The sequence below is a fragment of the Stenella coeruleoalba genome (assembly GCF_951394435.1).
Source record: "Stenella coeruleoalba genome assembly, contig: scaffold_50, whole genome shotgun sequence".
In the NCBI taxonomy this organism is placed as follows: Eukaryota; Metazoa; Chordata; class Mammalia; order Artiodactyla; family Delphinidae; genus Stenella; species Stenella coeruleoalba.
In genome coordinates, this window is record NW_027645987.1 from 404,212 (window position 1) to 418,869 (window position 14,658).

General features: G+C 43.6%; 1 long non-coding RNA gene across 18 annotated transcripts in view; it reads right to left on the minus strand.

Annotated features, from left to right (window-relative positions):
* Nucleotides 1–14,658, minus strand: part of LOC307181410 — a 1,574,020-nt gene that overhangs the window by 237,350 nt on the left and 1,322,012 nt on the right. For all 18 annotated transcript variants that reach the window (XR_013826708.1, XR_013826709.1, XR_013826710.1 and 15 more), the window contains one exon: nt 9,453–9,538. This is a non-coding gene — a long non-coding RNA (uncharacterized lncRNA). The remainder of the gene's footprint in view (nt 1–9,452; nt 9,539–14,658) is intronic.

The window sequence follows — 14,658 nt, forward strand, 5'->3', positions numbered from 1 at the left end:
GAAATCTATGTCATCAGGCCCATAGCAGCATAATGAGTAGATTCAGGTACGATGATTCTAATTGAAATAAGTCACACAGAAAAAGAAACATCATAAGATATCACTAATACACGGAATGTAAACTTGGCTACACAGGAACTGAATTCCAAAACAGAACAGGTTCTCAAATTTAGAAAACCAACTTATGCTTGCTTAAGGGGAAAGGTGACTTGGGTTGCTGCATAAAACCAGAGATTGAAATGAGCACAGATAAAGTTCCTTAAGCCAAATATGGAATAGACAAGAGCTACTCCTTGCTCAACGAAATGGACTCAACACCGCATATTAAACGCCTAAGAATGTACCTGACTAGTAAGTATCGTAAAACCTATGGATTGCTATGTCTCCAAAAGAGAATCAAGCATGTGTACAGGGGCATAAACGCAGCAGTGATAGGATTGGAGAGGTTCGGTGAGCAAATGAAGACCCTTTGAAGTCATATTGCATGGTACCCATTACACGGGTCTCAACTCTCCAGGTTTAAGGTATTCTTCCTTCAGCTAAAACATGCATGTGGAACCCAAGTATGATCAACCATGTGAACAGGAGACGTGTTCAAATATGTCTCAGTTTTCCTCCCCTGGTACTCGGGTGCAACATTCCAGACGCTTTACTAACACTCTCCCCACTTGGAGAGTCAGCGCCTTTAACCTCCTGTTTGGCCCAGTTTGCAATTTCTGCGGAAGATGAACAGGAATAGCGAGAACCAATGAGAGACTAGCTGGAGGTGTCTGGACGGGCAAATTTAACTCTCATTTCCCACCAGGAAGAGGAAATAACCAAAGGCTCAGCGTGCCGTGCCGGAACCAGATTAGGGCCTGAAGCCATCCTGCGGTGTTGCGGCCAGGTCACAAGAAAGCGAGTTGAAGAAAGGAGCTCAGGGGCACTGTAATTCACAAACCTGCAGAGTTATAAATGACAGCTATCATCCAAAAATAGACTGAAGTAAGGCTGCCAAGAGGACTTGAAAGCGGGGCAGAATTGCAGGAAACCGATTTCAGGAGGTAGACTGGAATTGCATTGAAAGCATAGGAAAAGAGGCAGAACGTCCACAATGATGCACTTGGCCAAAAAGGGCGTATGCGTTTTTTCCTGAATATATTCAGGAAAAAACGCATACGCCCTTTTTGGCCAACCAAGCAAGCTTGCAAAGGAAATCTGCACTACAATGAAGTCTCACTTCCCCCCGGTCAAAAGGGCCATCTGAAAAAAGTGTAAAATCCAGAAAGGCAGGACAGGCCATGGAGAACTGGGAGCCTTGTTATGCTGATGGGCGGGATGTAAATTGCCAACAGACACTCGGGAGAAGTGTATGGTGTTTCCTGAAACATCTAAAAAACAAAGCAACAGAGCCTAGGGCACTGCCACTTATGGTCCTATAGCTTAGGGAAATTAAAATCAAAAAGACACAGCCACCCCAAAGTTTGGGACGCCTCTGTTTACAAGTACCTCGTTTACAGTACAAGTTCAACATCACAGAAAGTGAAAAATGGATAAAGAAGTTGTGGTATTTACTTACAAAGCAATATCACTCAGCAATGAAATCTATGTCATCAGGCCCTTAGCAGCACAATGAGTGGATTCAGGTATGATGATTCTAACTGAAGTAAGTCACACAGAAAAAGAAACATCATAAGATATCAGTAATACACGGAATGTAAACTTGGCTACACAGGACTTGAATTACAGAACAGAACAGGGTCTCAAATTTAGAAAACCAACTTATGCTTGCTTAAGGGTAAAGGTGAGTTGGGGTGCTGCATAAAACCAGAGATTGAAATGAGCACAGATAAAGTTCCTTAAGCCAAATATGGAATAGACAAGAGCTACTCCTTGCTCAACGAAATGGACTCAACACCGCATATTAAACGCCTAAGAATGTACCTGACTAGTAAGTATCTTAAAACCTATGGATTGCTATGTCTCCGAAAGAGAATCAAGCATGTGTACAGGGGCATAAACGCAGCAGTGATAGGATTGGAGAGGTTCGGTGAGCAAATGAAGACCCTTTGAAGTCATATTGCATGGTACCCATTCCACGGGTTTCAATTACCCAGGTTTTAGGTATTCTTCCTTCAGCTAAAATATGCATGTGGAACCCAGAGTATGATCAACCATGTGATCGGGAGACGTGTTCAAATATGTCTCAGTTTTCCTCCCCTGGTACTCGGCTGCAACATTCCAGACGCTTTACTAACACTCTCCCCACTTGGAGAGTCAGTCCCTTTAACCTCCTGTTTGGCCCAGTTTGCAATTTCTGCGGAAGATGAACAGGAATAGCGAGAACCAATGAGAGGCTAGCTGGAGGTGTCTGGACGGGCAAATTTAACTCTCTTTTCCCAACAGGAAGAGGAAATAACCAAAGGCTCAGCGTGCCGTACCGGAACCAGATTAGGGCCTGAAGCCATTTTGCGGTGTTGCGGCAGCTCAAAAGAAAGCGAGTTGAAGAAAGGAGCTCAGGGGCACTATAATTCACAAACCTGCAGAGTTATAAATGACAGCTATCGTCCAAAAATAGACTGAAGTAAGGCTGCCAAGAGGACTTGAAAGCGGGGCAGAATTGCAGGAAACCGATTTCAGGAGGTAGACTGGAATTGCATTGAAAGCATAGGAAAAGAGGCAGAACGTCCACAATGATGCACTTGGCCAAAAAGGGCGTATGCGTTTTTTCCTGAATATATTCAGGAAAAAACGCATACGCCCTTTTTGGCCAACCAAGCAAGCTTGCAAAGGAAATCTGCACTACAATGAAGTCTCACTTCCCCCCGGTCAAAAGGGCCATCTGAAAAAAGTGTAAAATCCAGAAAGGCAGGACAGGCCATGGAGAACTGGGAGCCTTGTTATGCTGATGGGCGGATGTAAATTGCCAACAGACACTCGGGAGAAGTGTATGGTGTTTCCTGAAACATCTAAAAAACAAAGCAACAGAACCTAGGGCACTGCCACTTATGGTCCTATAGCTTAGGGAAATTAAAATCAAAAAGACACAGCCACCCCAAAGTATGGAACGGCTCCGTTTACAAGAACCTCGTTTACAGTACAAGTTCAACATCGCAGAAAGTGAAAAATGGATAAAGAAGTTGTGGTATTTACTTACAAAGCAATATCACTCAGCAATGAAATCTGTGTCATCAGGCCCTTAGCAGCACAATGAGTGGATTCAGGTATGATGATTCTAACTGAAGTAAGTCACACAGAAAAAGAAACATCATAAGATATCAGTAATACACGGAATGTAAACTTGGCTACACAGGAACTGAATTACAGAACAGAACAGGGTCTCAAATTTAGAAAACCAACTTATGCTTGCTTAAGGGTAAAGGTGAGTTGGGGTGCTGCATAAAACCAGAGATTGAAATGAGCACAGATAAAGTTCCTTAAGTCAAATATGGAATAGACAAGAGCTACTCCTTGCTCAACGAATTGGACTCAACACCGCATATTAAACGCCTAAGAATGTACCTGACTAGTAAGTATCTTAAAACCTATGGATTGCTATGTCTCCGAAAGAGAATCAAGCATGTGTACAGGGGCATAAACGCAGCAGTGATAGGATTGGAGAGGTTCGGTGAGCAAATGAAGACCCTTTGAAGTCATATTGCATGGTACCCATTCCACGGGTCTTAACTCTCCAGGTTTAAGGTATTCTTCCTTCAGCTAAAACATGCATGTGGAACCCAAGTATGATCAACCATGTGAACGGGAGACGTGTTCAAATATGTCTCAGTTTTCCTCCCCTGGTACTCGGGTGCAACATTCCAGACGCTTTACTAACATTCTCCCCACTTGGAGAGTCAGCGCCTTTAACCTCCTGTTTGGCCCAGTTTGCAATTTCTGCGGAAGATGAACAGGAATAGCGAGAACCAATGAGAGACTAGCTGGAGGTGTCTGGACGGGCAAATTTAACTCTCATTTCCCACCAAGAAGAGGAAATAACCAAAGGCTCAGCGTGCCGTGCCGGAACCAGATTAGGGCCTGAAGCCATCCTGCGGTGTTGCGGCCAGGTCACAAGAAAGCAAGTTGAAGAAAGGAGCTCAGGGGCACTGTAATTCACAAACGTGCAGAGTTATAAATGACAGCTATCGTCCAAAAATAGACTGAAGTAAGGCTGCGAAGAGGACTTGAATGTGGGGCAGAATTGCAGGAAACCGATTTCAGGAGGTAGACTGGAATTGCATTGAAAGCATAGGAAAAGAGGCAGAACGTCCACAATGATGCACTTGGCCAAAAAGGGCGTATGCGTTTTTTCCTGAATATATTCAGGAAAAAACGCATACGCCCTTTTTGGCCAACCAAGCAAGCTTGCAAAGGAAATCTGCACTACAATGAAGTCTCACTTCCCCCCGGTCAAAAGGGCCATCTGAAAAAAGTGTAAAATCCAGAAAGGCAGGACAGGCCATGGAGAACTGGGAGCCTTGTTATGCTGATGGGCGGGATGTAAATTGCCAACAACCACTCCGGAGAAGTGTATGGTGTTTCCTGAAACATCTAAAAAACAAAGCAACAGAACGTAGGGCACTTCCACTTATGGTCCTATAGATTAGGGAAATTAAAATAAAAAAGACACAGCCACCCCAAAGTTTGGAACGGCTCTGTTTACAAAAACCTCGTTTACAGTACAAGTTCAACATCGCAGAAAGTGAAAAATGGATAAAGAAGTTGTGGTATTTACTTACAAAGCAATATCACTCAGCAATGAAATCTGTGTCATCAGGCCCTTAGCAGCACAATGAGTGGATTCAGGTATGATGATTCTAACTGAAATAAGTCACACAGAAAAAGAAACATCATAAGATATCACTAATACACGGAATGTAAACTTGGCTACACAGGAACAGAATTACAGAACAGAACAGGGTCTCAAATTTAGAAAACCAACTTATGCTTGCTTAAGGGTAAAGGTGAGTTGGGGTGCTGCATAAAACCAGAGATTGAAATGAGCACAGATAAAGTTCCTTAAGCCAAATATGGAATAGACAAGAGCTACTCCTTGCTCAACGAAATGGCCTCAACACCCCATATTAAACGCTTAAGAATGTACCTGACTAGTAAGTATCTTAAAACCTATGGATTGCTATGTCTCCGAAAGAGAATCAAGCATGTGTACAGGGGCATAAACGCAGCAGTGATAGGATTGGAGAGGTTCGGTGAGCAAATGAAGACCCTTTGAAATCATATTGCATGGTACCCATTCCACGGGTTTCAACTACCCAGGTTTAAGGTATTCTTCCTTCAGGTAAAACATGCATGTGGAACCTAGAGTATGATCAACCATGTGATCGGGAGATGTGTTCAAATATGTCTCAGTTTTCCTCCCCTGGTACTCGGGTGCAACATTCCAGACGCTTTACTAACACTCTCCCCACTTGGAGAGTCAGTCCCTTTAACCTCCTGTTTGGCCCAGTTTGCAATTTCTGCGGAAGATGAACAGGAATAGCGAGAACCAATGAGAGGCTAGCTGGAGGTGTCTGGACGGGCAAATTTAACTCTCATTTCCCACCAGGAAGAGGAATTAACCAAAGGCTCAGTGTGCCGGGCCGGAACCAGATTAGGGCCTGAAGCCATCCTGCGGTGTTGCGGCCAGGTCACAAGAAAGCGAGTTGAAGAAAGGAGCTCAGGGGCACTGTAATTCACAAACCTGCAGAGTTATAAATGACAGCTATCGTCCAAAAATAGACTGAAGTAAGGCTGCCAAGAGGACTTGAAAGCGGGGCAGAATTGCAGGAAACCAATTTCAGGAGGTAGACTGGAATTGCATTGAAAGCATAGGAAAAGAGGCAGAACGTCCACTATGATGCACTTGGCCAAAAAGGGCGTATGCGTTTTTTCCTGAATATATTCAGGAAAAAACGCATACGCCCTTTTTGGCCAACCAAGCAAGCTTGCAAAGGAAATCTGCACTACAATGAAGTCTCACTTCCCCCCGGTCAAAAGGGCCATCTGAAAAAAGTGTAAAATCCAGAAAGGCAGGACATGCCATGGAGAACTGGGAGCCTTGTTATGCTGATGGGCGGGATGTAAATTGCCAACAACCACTCGGGAGAAGTGTATGGTGTTTCCTGAAACATCTAAAAAACAAAGCAAAAGAGTCTAGGGCACTTCCACTTATGGTCCTATAGCTTAGGGAAATTAAAATCAAAAAGACACAGCCACCCCAAAGTTTGGGACGCCTCCGTTTACAAGAACCTCGTTTACCGTACAAGTTCAATATCACAGAAAGTGAAAAATGGATAAAGAACTTGTGGTACTTACGTACAATGCAGTATCACTCAGCAATGAAATCTATGTCATCAGGCCCGTAGCAGCATAATGAGTGGATTCAGGTACGATGATTCTAACTGAAATAAGTCACACAGAAAAAGAAACATCATAAGATATCACTAATACACGGAATGTAAACTTGGCTACACAGGAACTGCATTCCAAAACAGAACAGGGTCTCAAATTTAGAAAACCAACTTATGCTTGCTTAAGGGGAAAGGTGAGTTGGGGTGCTGCATAAAACCAGAGATTGAAATGAGCACAGATAAAGTTCCTTAAGCCAAATATGGAATAGACAAGAGCTACTCCTTGCTCAACGAAATGGACTCAACACCGCATATTAAACGCCTAAGAATGTACCTGACTAGTAAGTATCTTAAAACCTATGGATTGCTATGTCTCCGAAAGAGAATCAAGCATGTGTACAGGGGCATAAATGCAGCAGTGATAGGATTGGAGAGGTTCGGTGAGCAAATGAAGACCCTTTGAAGTCATATTGCATGGTACCCATTCCAAGGGTTTCAACTACCCAGGTTTTAGGTATTCTTCCTTCAGCTAAAATATGCATGTGGAACCCAGAGTATGATCAACCATGTGATCGGGAGACGTGTTCAAATATGTTTAAGTTTTCCTCCCCTGGTACTCGGGTGCAACATTCCAGACGCTTTACTAACACTCTCCCCACTTGGAGAGTCAGCGCCTTTAACCTCCTGTTTGGCCCAGTTTGCAATTTCTGCGGAAGATGAACAGGAATAGCGAGAACCAATGAGAGGCTAGCTGGAGGTGTCTGGACGGGCAAATTTAACTCTCATTTCCCAACAGGAAGAGGAAATAACCAAAGGCTCAGCGTGCCGTACCGGAACCAGATTAGAGCCTGAAGCCATCCTGCGGTGTTGCGGCCAGGTCACAAGAAAGCGAGTTGAAGAAAGGAGCTCAGGGGCACTGTAATTCACAAACCTGCAGAGTTATAAATGACAGCTATCGTCCAAAAATAGACTGAAGTAAGGCTGCCAAGAGGACTTGAAAGCGGGGCAGAATTGCAGGAAACCGATTTCAGGAGGTAGACTGGAATTGCATTGAAAGCATAGGAAAAGAGGCAGAACGTCCACAATGATGCACTTGGCCAAAAAGGGCGTATGCGTTTTTTCCTGAATATATTCAGGAAAAAACGCATACGCCCTTTTTGGCCAACCAAGCAAGCTTGCAAAGGAAATCTGCACTACAATGAAGTCTCACTTCCCCCCGGTCAAAAGAGCCATCTGAAAAAAGTGTAAAATCCAGAAAGGCAGGACAGGCCATGGAGAACTGGGAGCCTTGTTATGCTGATGGGCGGGATGTAAATTGCCAACAACCACTCGGGAGAAGTGTATGGTGTTTCCTGAAACATCTAAAAAACAAAGCAACAGAACCTAGGGCACTTCCACTTATGGTCCTATAGCTTAGGGAAATTAAAATCAAAAAGACACAGCCACCCCAAAGTTTGGAACGGCTCTGTTTACAAGAACCTCGTTTACAGTACAAGTTCAACATCGCAGAAAGTGAAAAATGGATAAAGAAGTTGTGGTATTTACTTACAAAGCAATATCACTCAGCAATGAAATCTGTGTCATCAGGCCCTTAGCAGCACAATGAGTGGATTCAGGTATGATGATTCTAACTGAAATAAGTCACACAGAAAAAGAAACATCATAAGATATCAGTAATACACGGAATGTAAACTTGGCTACACAGGAACTGAATTACAGAACAGAACAGGGTCTCAAATTTAGAAAACCAACTTATGCTTGCTTAAGGGTAAAGGTGAGTTGTGGTGCTGCATAAAACTAGAGATTGAAATGAGCACAGATAAAGTTCCTTAAGTCAAATATGGAATAGACAAGAGCTACTCCTTGCTCAACGAAATGGACTCAACACCGCATATTAAACGCCTAAGAATGTACCTGACTACTAAGTATCTTAAAACCTATGGATTGCTATGTCTCCGAAAGAGAATCAAGCATGTGTACAGGGGCATAAACGCAGCAGTGATAGGATTGGAGAGGTTCGGTGAGCAAATGAAGACCCTTTGAAGTCATATTGCATGGTACTCATTCCACGGGTTTCAACTACCCAGGTTTTAGGTATTCTTCCTTCAGCTAAAACATGCATGTGGAACCTAGAGTATGATCAACCATGTGATCGGGAGACGTGTTCAAATATGTCTCAGTTTTCCTCCCCTGGTACTCGGGTGCAACATTCCAGACACTTTACTAACACTCTCCCCACTTGGAGAGTCAGTCCCTTTAACCTCCTGTTTGGCCCAGTTTGCAATTTCTGCGGAAGATGAACAGGAATAGCGAGAACCAATGAGAGGCTAGCTGGAGGTGTCTGGACGGGCAAATTTAACTCTCATTTCCCACCAGGAAGAGGAATTAACAAAAGGCTCAGCATGCCGGGCCGGAACCAGATTAGGGCCTGAAGCCATCCTGCGGTGTTGCGGCTAGGTCACAAGAAAGCGAGTTGAAGAAAGGAGCTCAGGGGCACTGTAATTCACAAACCTGCAGAGTTATAAATGACAGCTATCGTCCAAAAATAGACTGAAGTAAGGCTGCCAAGAGGACTTGAAAGCGGGGCAGAATTGCAGGAAACCAATTTCAGGAGGTAGACTGGAATTGCATTGAAAGCATAGGAAAAGAGGCAGAACGTCCACAATGATGCACTTGGCCAAAAAGGGCGTATGCGTTTTTTCCTGAATATATTCAGGAAAAAACGCATACGCCCTTTTTGGCCAACCAAGCAAGCTTGCAAAGGAAATCTGCACTACAATGAAGTCTCACTTCCCTCCGGTCAAAAGAGCCATCTGAAAAAAGTGTAAAATCCAGAAAGGCAGGACAGGCCATGGAGAACTGGGAGCCTTGTTATGCTGATGGGCGGGATGTAAATTGCCAACAGACACTCGGGAGAAGTGTTATGGTGTTTCCTGAAATATCTAAAAAACAAAGCAACAGAGCCTAGGGCACTTCCACTTATGGTCCTATAGCTTAGGGAAATTAAAATCAAAAAGACACAGCCACCCCAAAGTTTGGGACGCCTCTGTTTACAAGAACCTCGTTTACAGTACAAGTTCAACATCGCAGAAAGTGAAAAATGGATAAAGAAGTTGTGGTATTTACTTAAAAAGCAATATCACTCAGCAATGAAATCTGTGTCATCAGGCCCTTAGCAGCACAATGAGTGGATTCAGGTATGATGATTCTAACTGAAATAAGTCACACAGAAAAAGAAACATCATAAGATATCAGTAATACACGGAATGTAAACTTGGTTACACAGGAACTGAATTACAGAACAGGACAGGGTCTCAAATTTAGAAAACCAACTTATGCTTGCTTAAGGGGAAAGGTGAGTTGGGGTGCTGCATAAAACCAGAGATTGAAATGAGCACAGAAAAAGTTCCTTAAGCCAAATATGGAATAGACAAGAGCTACTCCTTGCTCAACGAAATGGACTCAAAACCGCATATTAAACGCCTAAGAATGTACCTGACTAGTAAGTATCTTAAAACCTATGGATTGCTATGTCTCTGAAAGAGAATCAAGCATGTGTACAGGGGCATAAACGCAGCAGTGATAGGATTGGAGAGGTTCGGTGAGCAAATGAAGACCCTTTGAAGTCATATTGCATGGTACCCATTACACGGGTCTCAACTCTCCAGGTTTAAGGTATTCTTCCTTCAGCTAAAACATGCATGTGGAACCCAAGTATGATCAACCATGTGAACGGGAGACGTGTTCAAATATGTCTCAGTTTTCCTCCCCTGGTACTCGGGTGCAACATTCCAGACGCTTTACTAACACTCTCCCCACTTGGAGAGTCAGCGCCTTTAACCTCCTGTTTGGCCCAGTTTGCAATTTCTGCGGAAGATGAACAGGAATAGCGAGAACCAATGAGAGACAAGCTGGAGGTGTCTGGACGGGCAAATTTAACTCTCATTTCCCACCAGGAAGAGGAAATAACCAAAGGCTCAGCGTGCCGTGCCGGAACCAGATTAGGGCCTGAAGCCATCCTGCGGTGTTGCGGCCAGGTCACAAGAAAGCGAGTTGAAGAAAGGAGCTCAGGGGCACTGTAATTCACAAACCTGCAGAGTTATAAATGACAGCTATCGTCCAAAAATAGACTGAAGTAAGGCTGCCAAGAGGACTTGAAAGCGGGGCAGAATTGCAGGAAACCGATTTCAGGAGGTAGACTGGAATTGCATTGAAAGCATAGGAAAAGAGGCAGAACGTCCACAATGATGCACTTGGCCAAAAAGGGCGTATGCGTTTTTTCCTGAATATATTCAGGAAAAAACGCATACGCCCTTTTTGGCCAACCAAGCAAGCTTGCAAAGGAAATCTGCACTACAATGAAGTCTCACTTCCCCCCGGTCAAAAGGGCCATCTGAAAAAAGTGTAAAATCCAGAAAGGCAGGACAGGCCATGGAGAACTGGGAGCCTTGTTATGCTGATGGGCGGGATGTAAATTGCCAACAACCACTCGGGAGAAGTGTATGGTGTTTCCTGAAACATCTAAAAAACAAAGCAACAGAACCTAGGGCACTTCCACTTATGGTCCTATAGCTTAGGGAAATTAAAATCAAAAAGACACAGCCACCCCAAAGTTTGGAACGGCTCTGTTTACAAGAACCTCGTTTACAGTACAAGTTCAACATCGCAGAAAGTGAAAAATGGATAAAGAAGTTGTGGTATTTACTTACAAAGCAATATCACTCAGCAATGAAATCTGTGTCATCAGGCCCTTAGCAGCACAATGAGTAGATTCAGGTATGATGATTCTAACTGAAGTAAGTCACACAGAAAAAGAAACATCATAAGATATCAGTAATACACGGAATGTAAACTTGGCTACACAGGAACTGAATTACAGAACAGAACAGGGTCTCAAATTTAGAAAACCAACTTATGCTTGCTTAAGGGTAAAGGTGAGTTGGGGTGCTGCATAAAACCAGAGATTGAAATGAGCACAGATAAAGTTCCTTAAGTCAAATATGGAATAGACAAGAGCTACTCCTTGCTCAACGAATTGGACTCAACACCGCATATTAAACGCCTAAGAATGTACCTGACTAGTAAGTATCTTAAAACCTATGGATTGCTATGTCTCCGAAAGAGAATCAAGCATGTGTACAGGGGCATAAACGCAGCAGTGATAGGATTGGAGAGGTTCGGTGAGCAAATGAAGACCCTTTGAAGTCATATTGCATGGTACCCATTACACGGGTCTTAACTCTCCAGGTTTAAGGTATTCTTCCTTCAGCTAAAACATGCATGTGGAACCCAGAGTATGATCAACCATGTGATCGGGAGACGTGTTCAAATATGTCTCAGTTTTCCTCCCCTGGTACTCGGGTGCAACATTCCAGACGCTTTACTAACACTCTCCCCACTTGGAGAGTCAGTCCCTTTAACCTCCTGTTTGGCCCAGTTTGCAATTTCTTCGGAAGATGAACAGGAATAGCGAGAACCAATGAGAGGCTAGCTGGAGGTGTCTGGACGGGCAAATTTAACTCTCATTTCCCAACAGGAAGAGGAAATAACCAAAGGCTCAGCGTGCCGTACCGGAACCAGATTAGGGCCTGAAGCCATCCTGCGGTGTTGCGGCCAGGTCACAAGAAAGCGAGTTGAAGAAAGGAGCTCAGGGGCACTGTAATTCACAAACCTGCAGAGTTATAAATGACAGCTATCGTCCAAAAATAGACTGAAGTAAGGCTGCCAAGAGGACTTGAAAGTGGGGCAGAATTGCAGGAAACCGATTTCAGGAGGTAGACTGGAATTGCATTGAAAGCATAGGAAAAGAGGCAGAACGTCCACAATGATGCACTTGGCCAAAAAGGGCGTATGCGTTTTTTCCTGAATATATTCAGGAAAAAACGCATACGCCCTTTTTGGCCAACCAAGCAAGCTTGCAAAGGAAATCTGCACTACAATGAAGTCTCACTTCCCCCCGGTCAAAAGGGCCATCTGAAAAAAGTGTAAAATCCAGAAAGGCAACAGGCCATTGAGAACTGGGAGCCTTGTTATGCTGATGGGTGGGATGTAAATTGCCAACTTACACTTGGGAGAAGTGTATAGTGTTTCCTGAAACATCTAAAAAACAAAGCAACAGAGCCTAGGGCACTTCCACTTATGGTCCTATAGCTTAGGGAAATTAAAATCAAAAAGACACAGCCACCCCAAAATTTGGAACGGCTCTGTTTACAAGAACCTCGTTTACAGTACAAGTTCAACATCGCAGAAAGTGAAAAATGGATAAAGAAGTTGTGGTATTCACTTACAAAGCAATATCACTCAGCAATGAAATCTATGTCATCAGGCCCTTAGCAGCACAATGAGTGGATTCAGGTATGATGATTCTAACTGAAATAAGTCACACAGAAAAAGAAACATCATAAGATATCAGTACTACACGGAATGGAAACTTGGCTACACAGGAACTGAATTACAGAACAGAACAGGGTCTCAAATTTAGAAAACCAACTTATGCTTGCTTAAGGGGAAAGGTGAGTTGGGGTGCTGCATAAAACCAGAGATTGAAATGAGCACAGATAAAGTTCCTTAAGCCAAATATGGAATAGACAAGAGCTACTCCTTGCTCAATGAAATGGACTCAACACCGCATATTAAACGCCTAAGAATGTACCTGACTTGTAAGTATCTTAAAACCTATGGATTGCTATGTCTCCGAAAGAGAATCAAGCATGTGTACAGGGGCATAAACGCAGCAGTGATAGGATTGGAGAGGTTCGGTGAGCAAATGAAGACCCTTTGAAGTCATATTGCATGGTACCCATTCCACGGGTTTGAACTACCCAGGTTTAAGGTATTCTTCCTTCAGCTAAAACATGCATGTGGAACCTAGAGTATGATCAACCATGTGATCGGGAGACGTGTTCAAATATGTCTCAGTTTTCCTCCCCTTGTACTCGGGTGCAACATTCCAGACGCTTTACTAACACTCTCCCCACTTGGAGAGTCAGTCCCTTTAACCTCCTGTTTGGCCCAGTTTGCAATTTCTGCGGAAGATGAACAGGAATAGCGAGAACCAATGAGAGGCTAGCTGGAGGTGTCTGGACGGGCAAATTTAACTCTCATTTCCCACCAGGAAGAGGAATTAACCAAAGGCTCAGCATGCCGTGCCGGAACCAGATTAGGGCCTGAAGCCATCCTGCGGTGTTGCGGCCAGGTCACAAGAAAGCGAGTTGAAGAAAGGAGCTCAGGGGCACTGTAATTCACAAACCTGCAGAGTTATAAATGACAGCTATCGTCCAAAAATAGACTGAAGTAAGGCTGCCAAGAGGACTTGAAAGCGGGGCAGAATTGCAGGAAACCGATTTCAGGAGGTAGACTGGAATTGCATTGAAAGCATAGGAAAAGAGGCAGAACGTCCACAATGATGCACTTGGCCAAAAAGGGCGTATGCGTTTTTTCCTGAATATATTCAGGAAAAAACGCATACGCCCTTTTTGGCCAACCAAGCAAGCTTGCAAAGGAAATCTGCACTACAATGAAGTCTCACTTCCCCCCGGTCAAAAGAGCCATCTGAAAAAAGTGTAAAATCCAGAAAGGCAGGACAGGCCATGGAGAACTGGGAGCCTTGTTATGCTGATGGGCGGGATGTAAATTGCCAACAGACACTCGGGAGAAGTGTTATGGTGTTTCCTGAAATATCTAAAAAACAAAGCAACAGAGCCTAGGGCACTGCCACTTATGGTCCTATAGCTTAGGGAAATTAAAATCAAAAAGACACAGCCACCCCAAAGTTTGGGACGCCTCTGTTTACAAGAACCTCGTTTACAGTATAAGTTCAACATCGCAGAAAGTGAAAAATGGATAAAGAAGTTGTGGTATTTACTTACAAAGCAATATCACTCAGCAATGAAATCTGTGTCATCAGGCCCTTAGCAGCACAATGAGTGGATTCAGGTATGATGATTCTAACTGAAATAAGTCACACAGAAAAAGAAACATCATAAGATATCAGTAATACACGGAATGTAAACTTGGCTACACAGGAACTGAATTACAGAACAGGACAGGGTCTCAAATTTAGAAAACCAACTTATGCTTGCTTAAGGGGAAAGGTGAGTTGGGGTGCTGCATAAAACCAGAGATTGAAATGAGCACAGATAAAGTTCCTTAAGCCAAATATGGAATAGACAAGAGCTACTCCTTGCTCAACGAAATGGACTCAACACCGCATATTAAACGCCTAAGAATGTACCTGACTAGTAAGTATCTTAAAACCTATGGATTGCTATGTCTCTGAAAGAGAATCAAGCATGTGTACAGGGGCATAAACGCAGCAGTGATAGGATTAGAG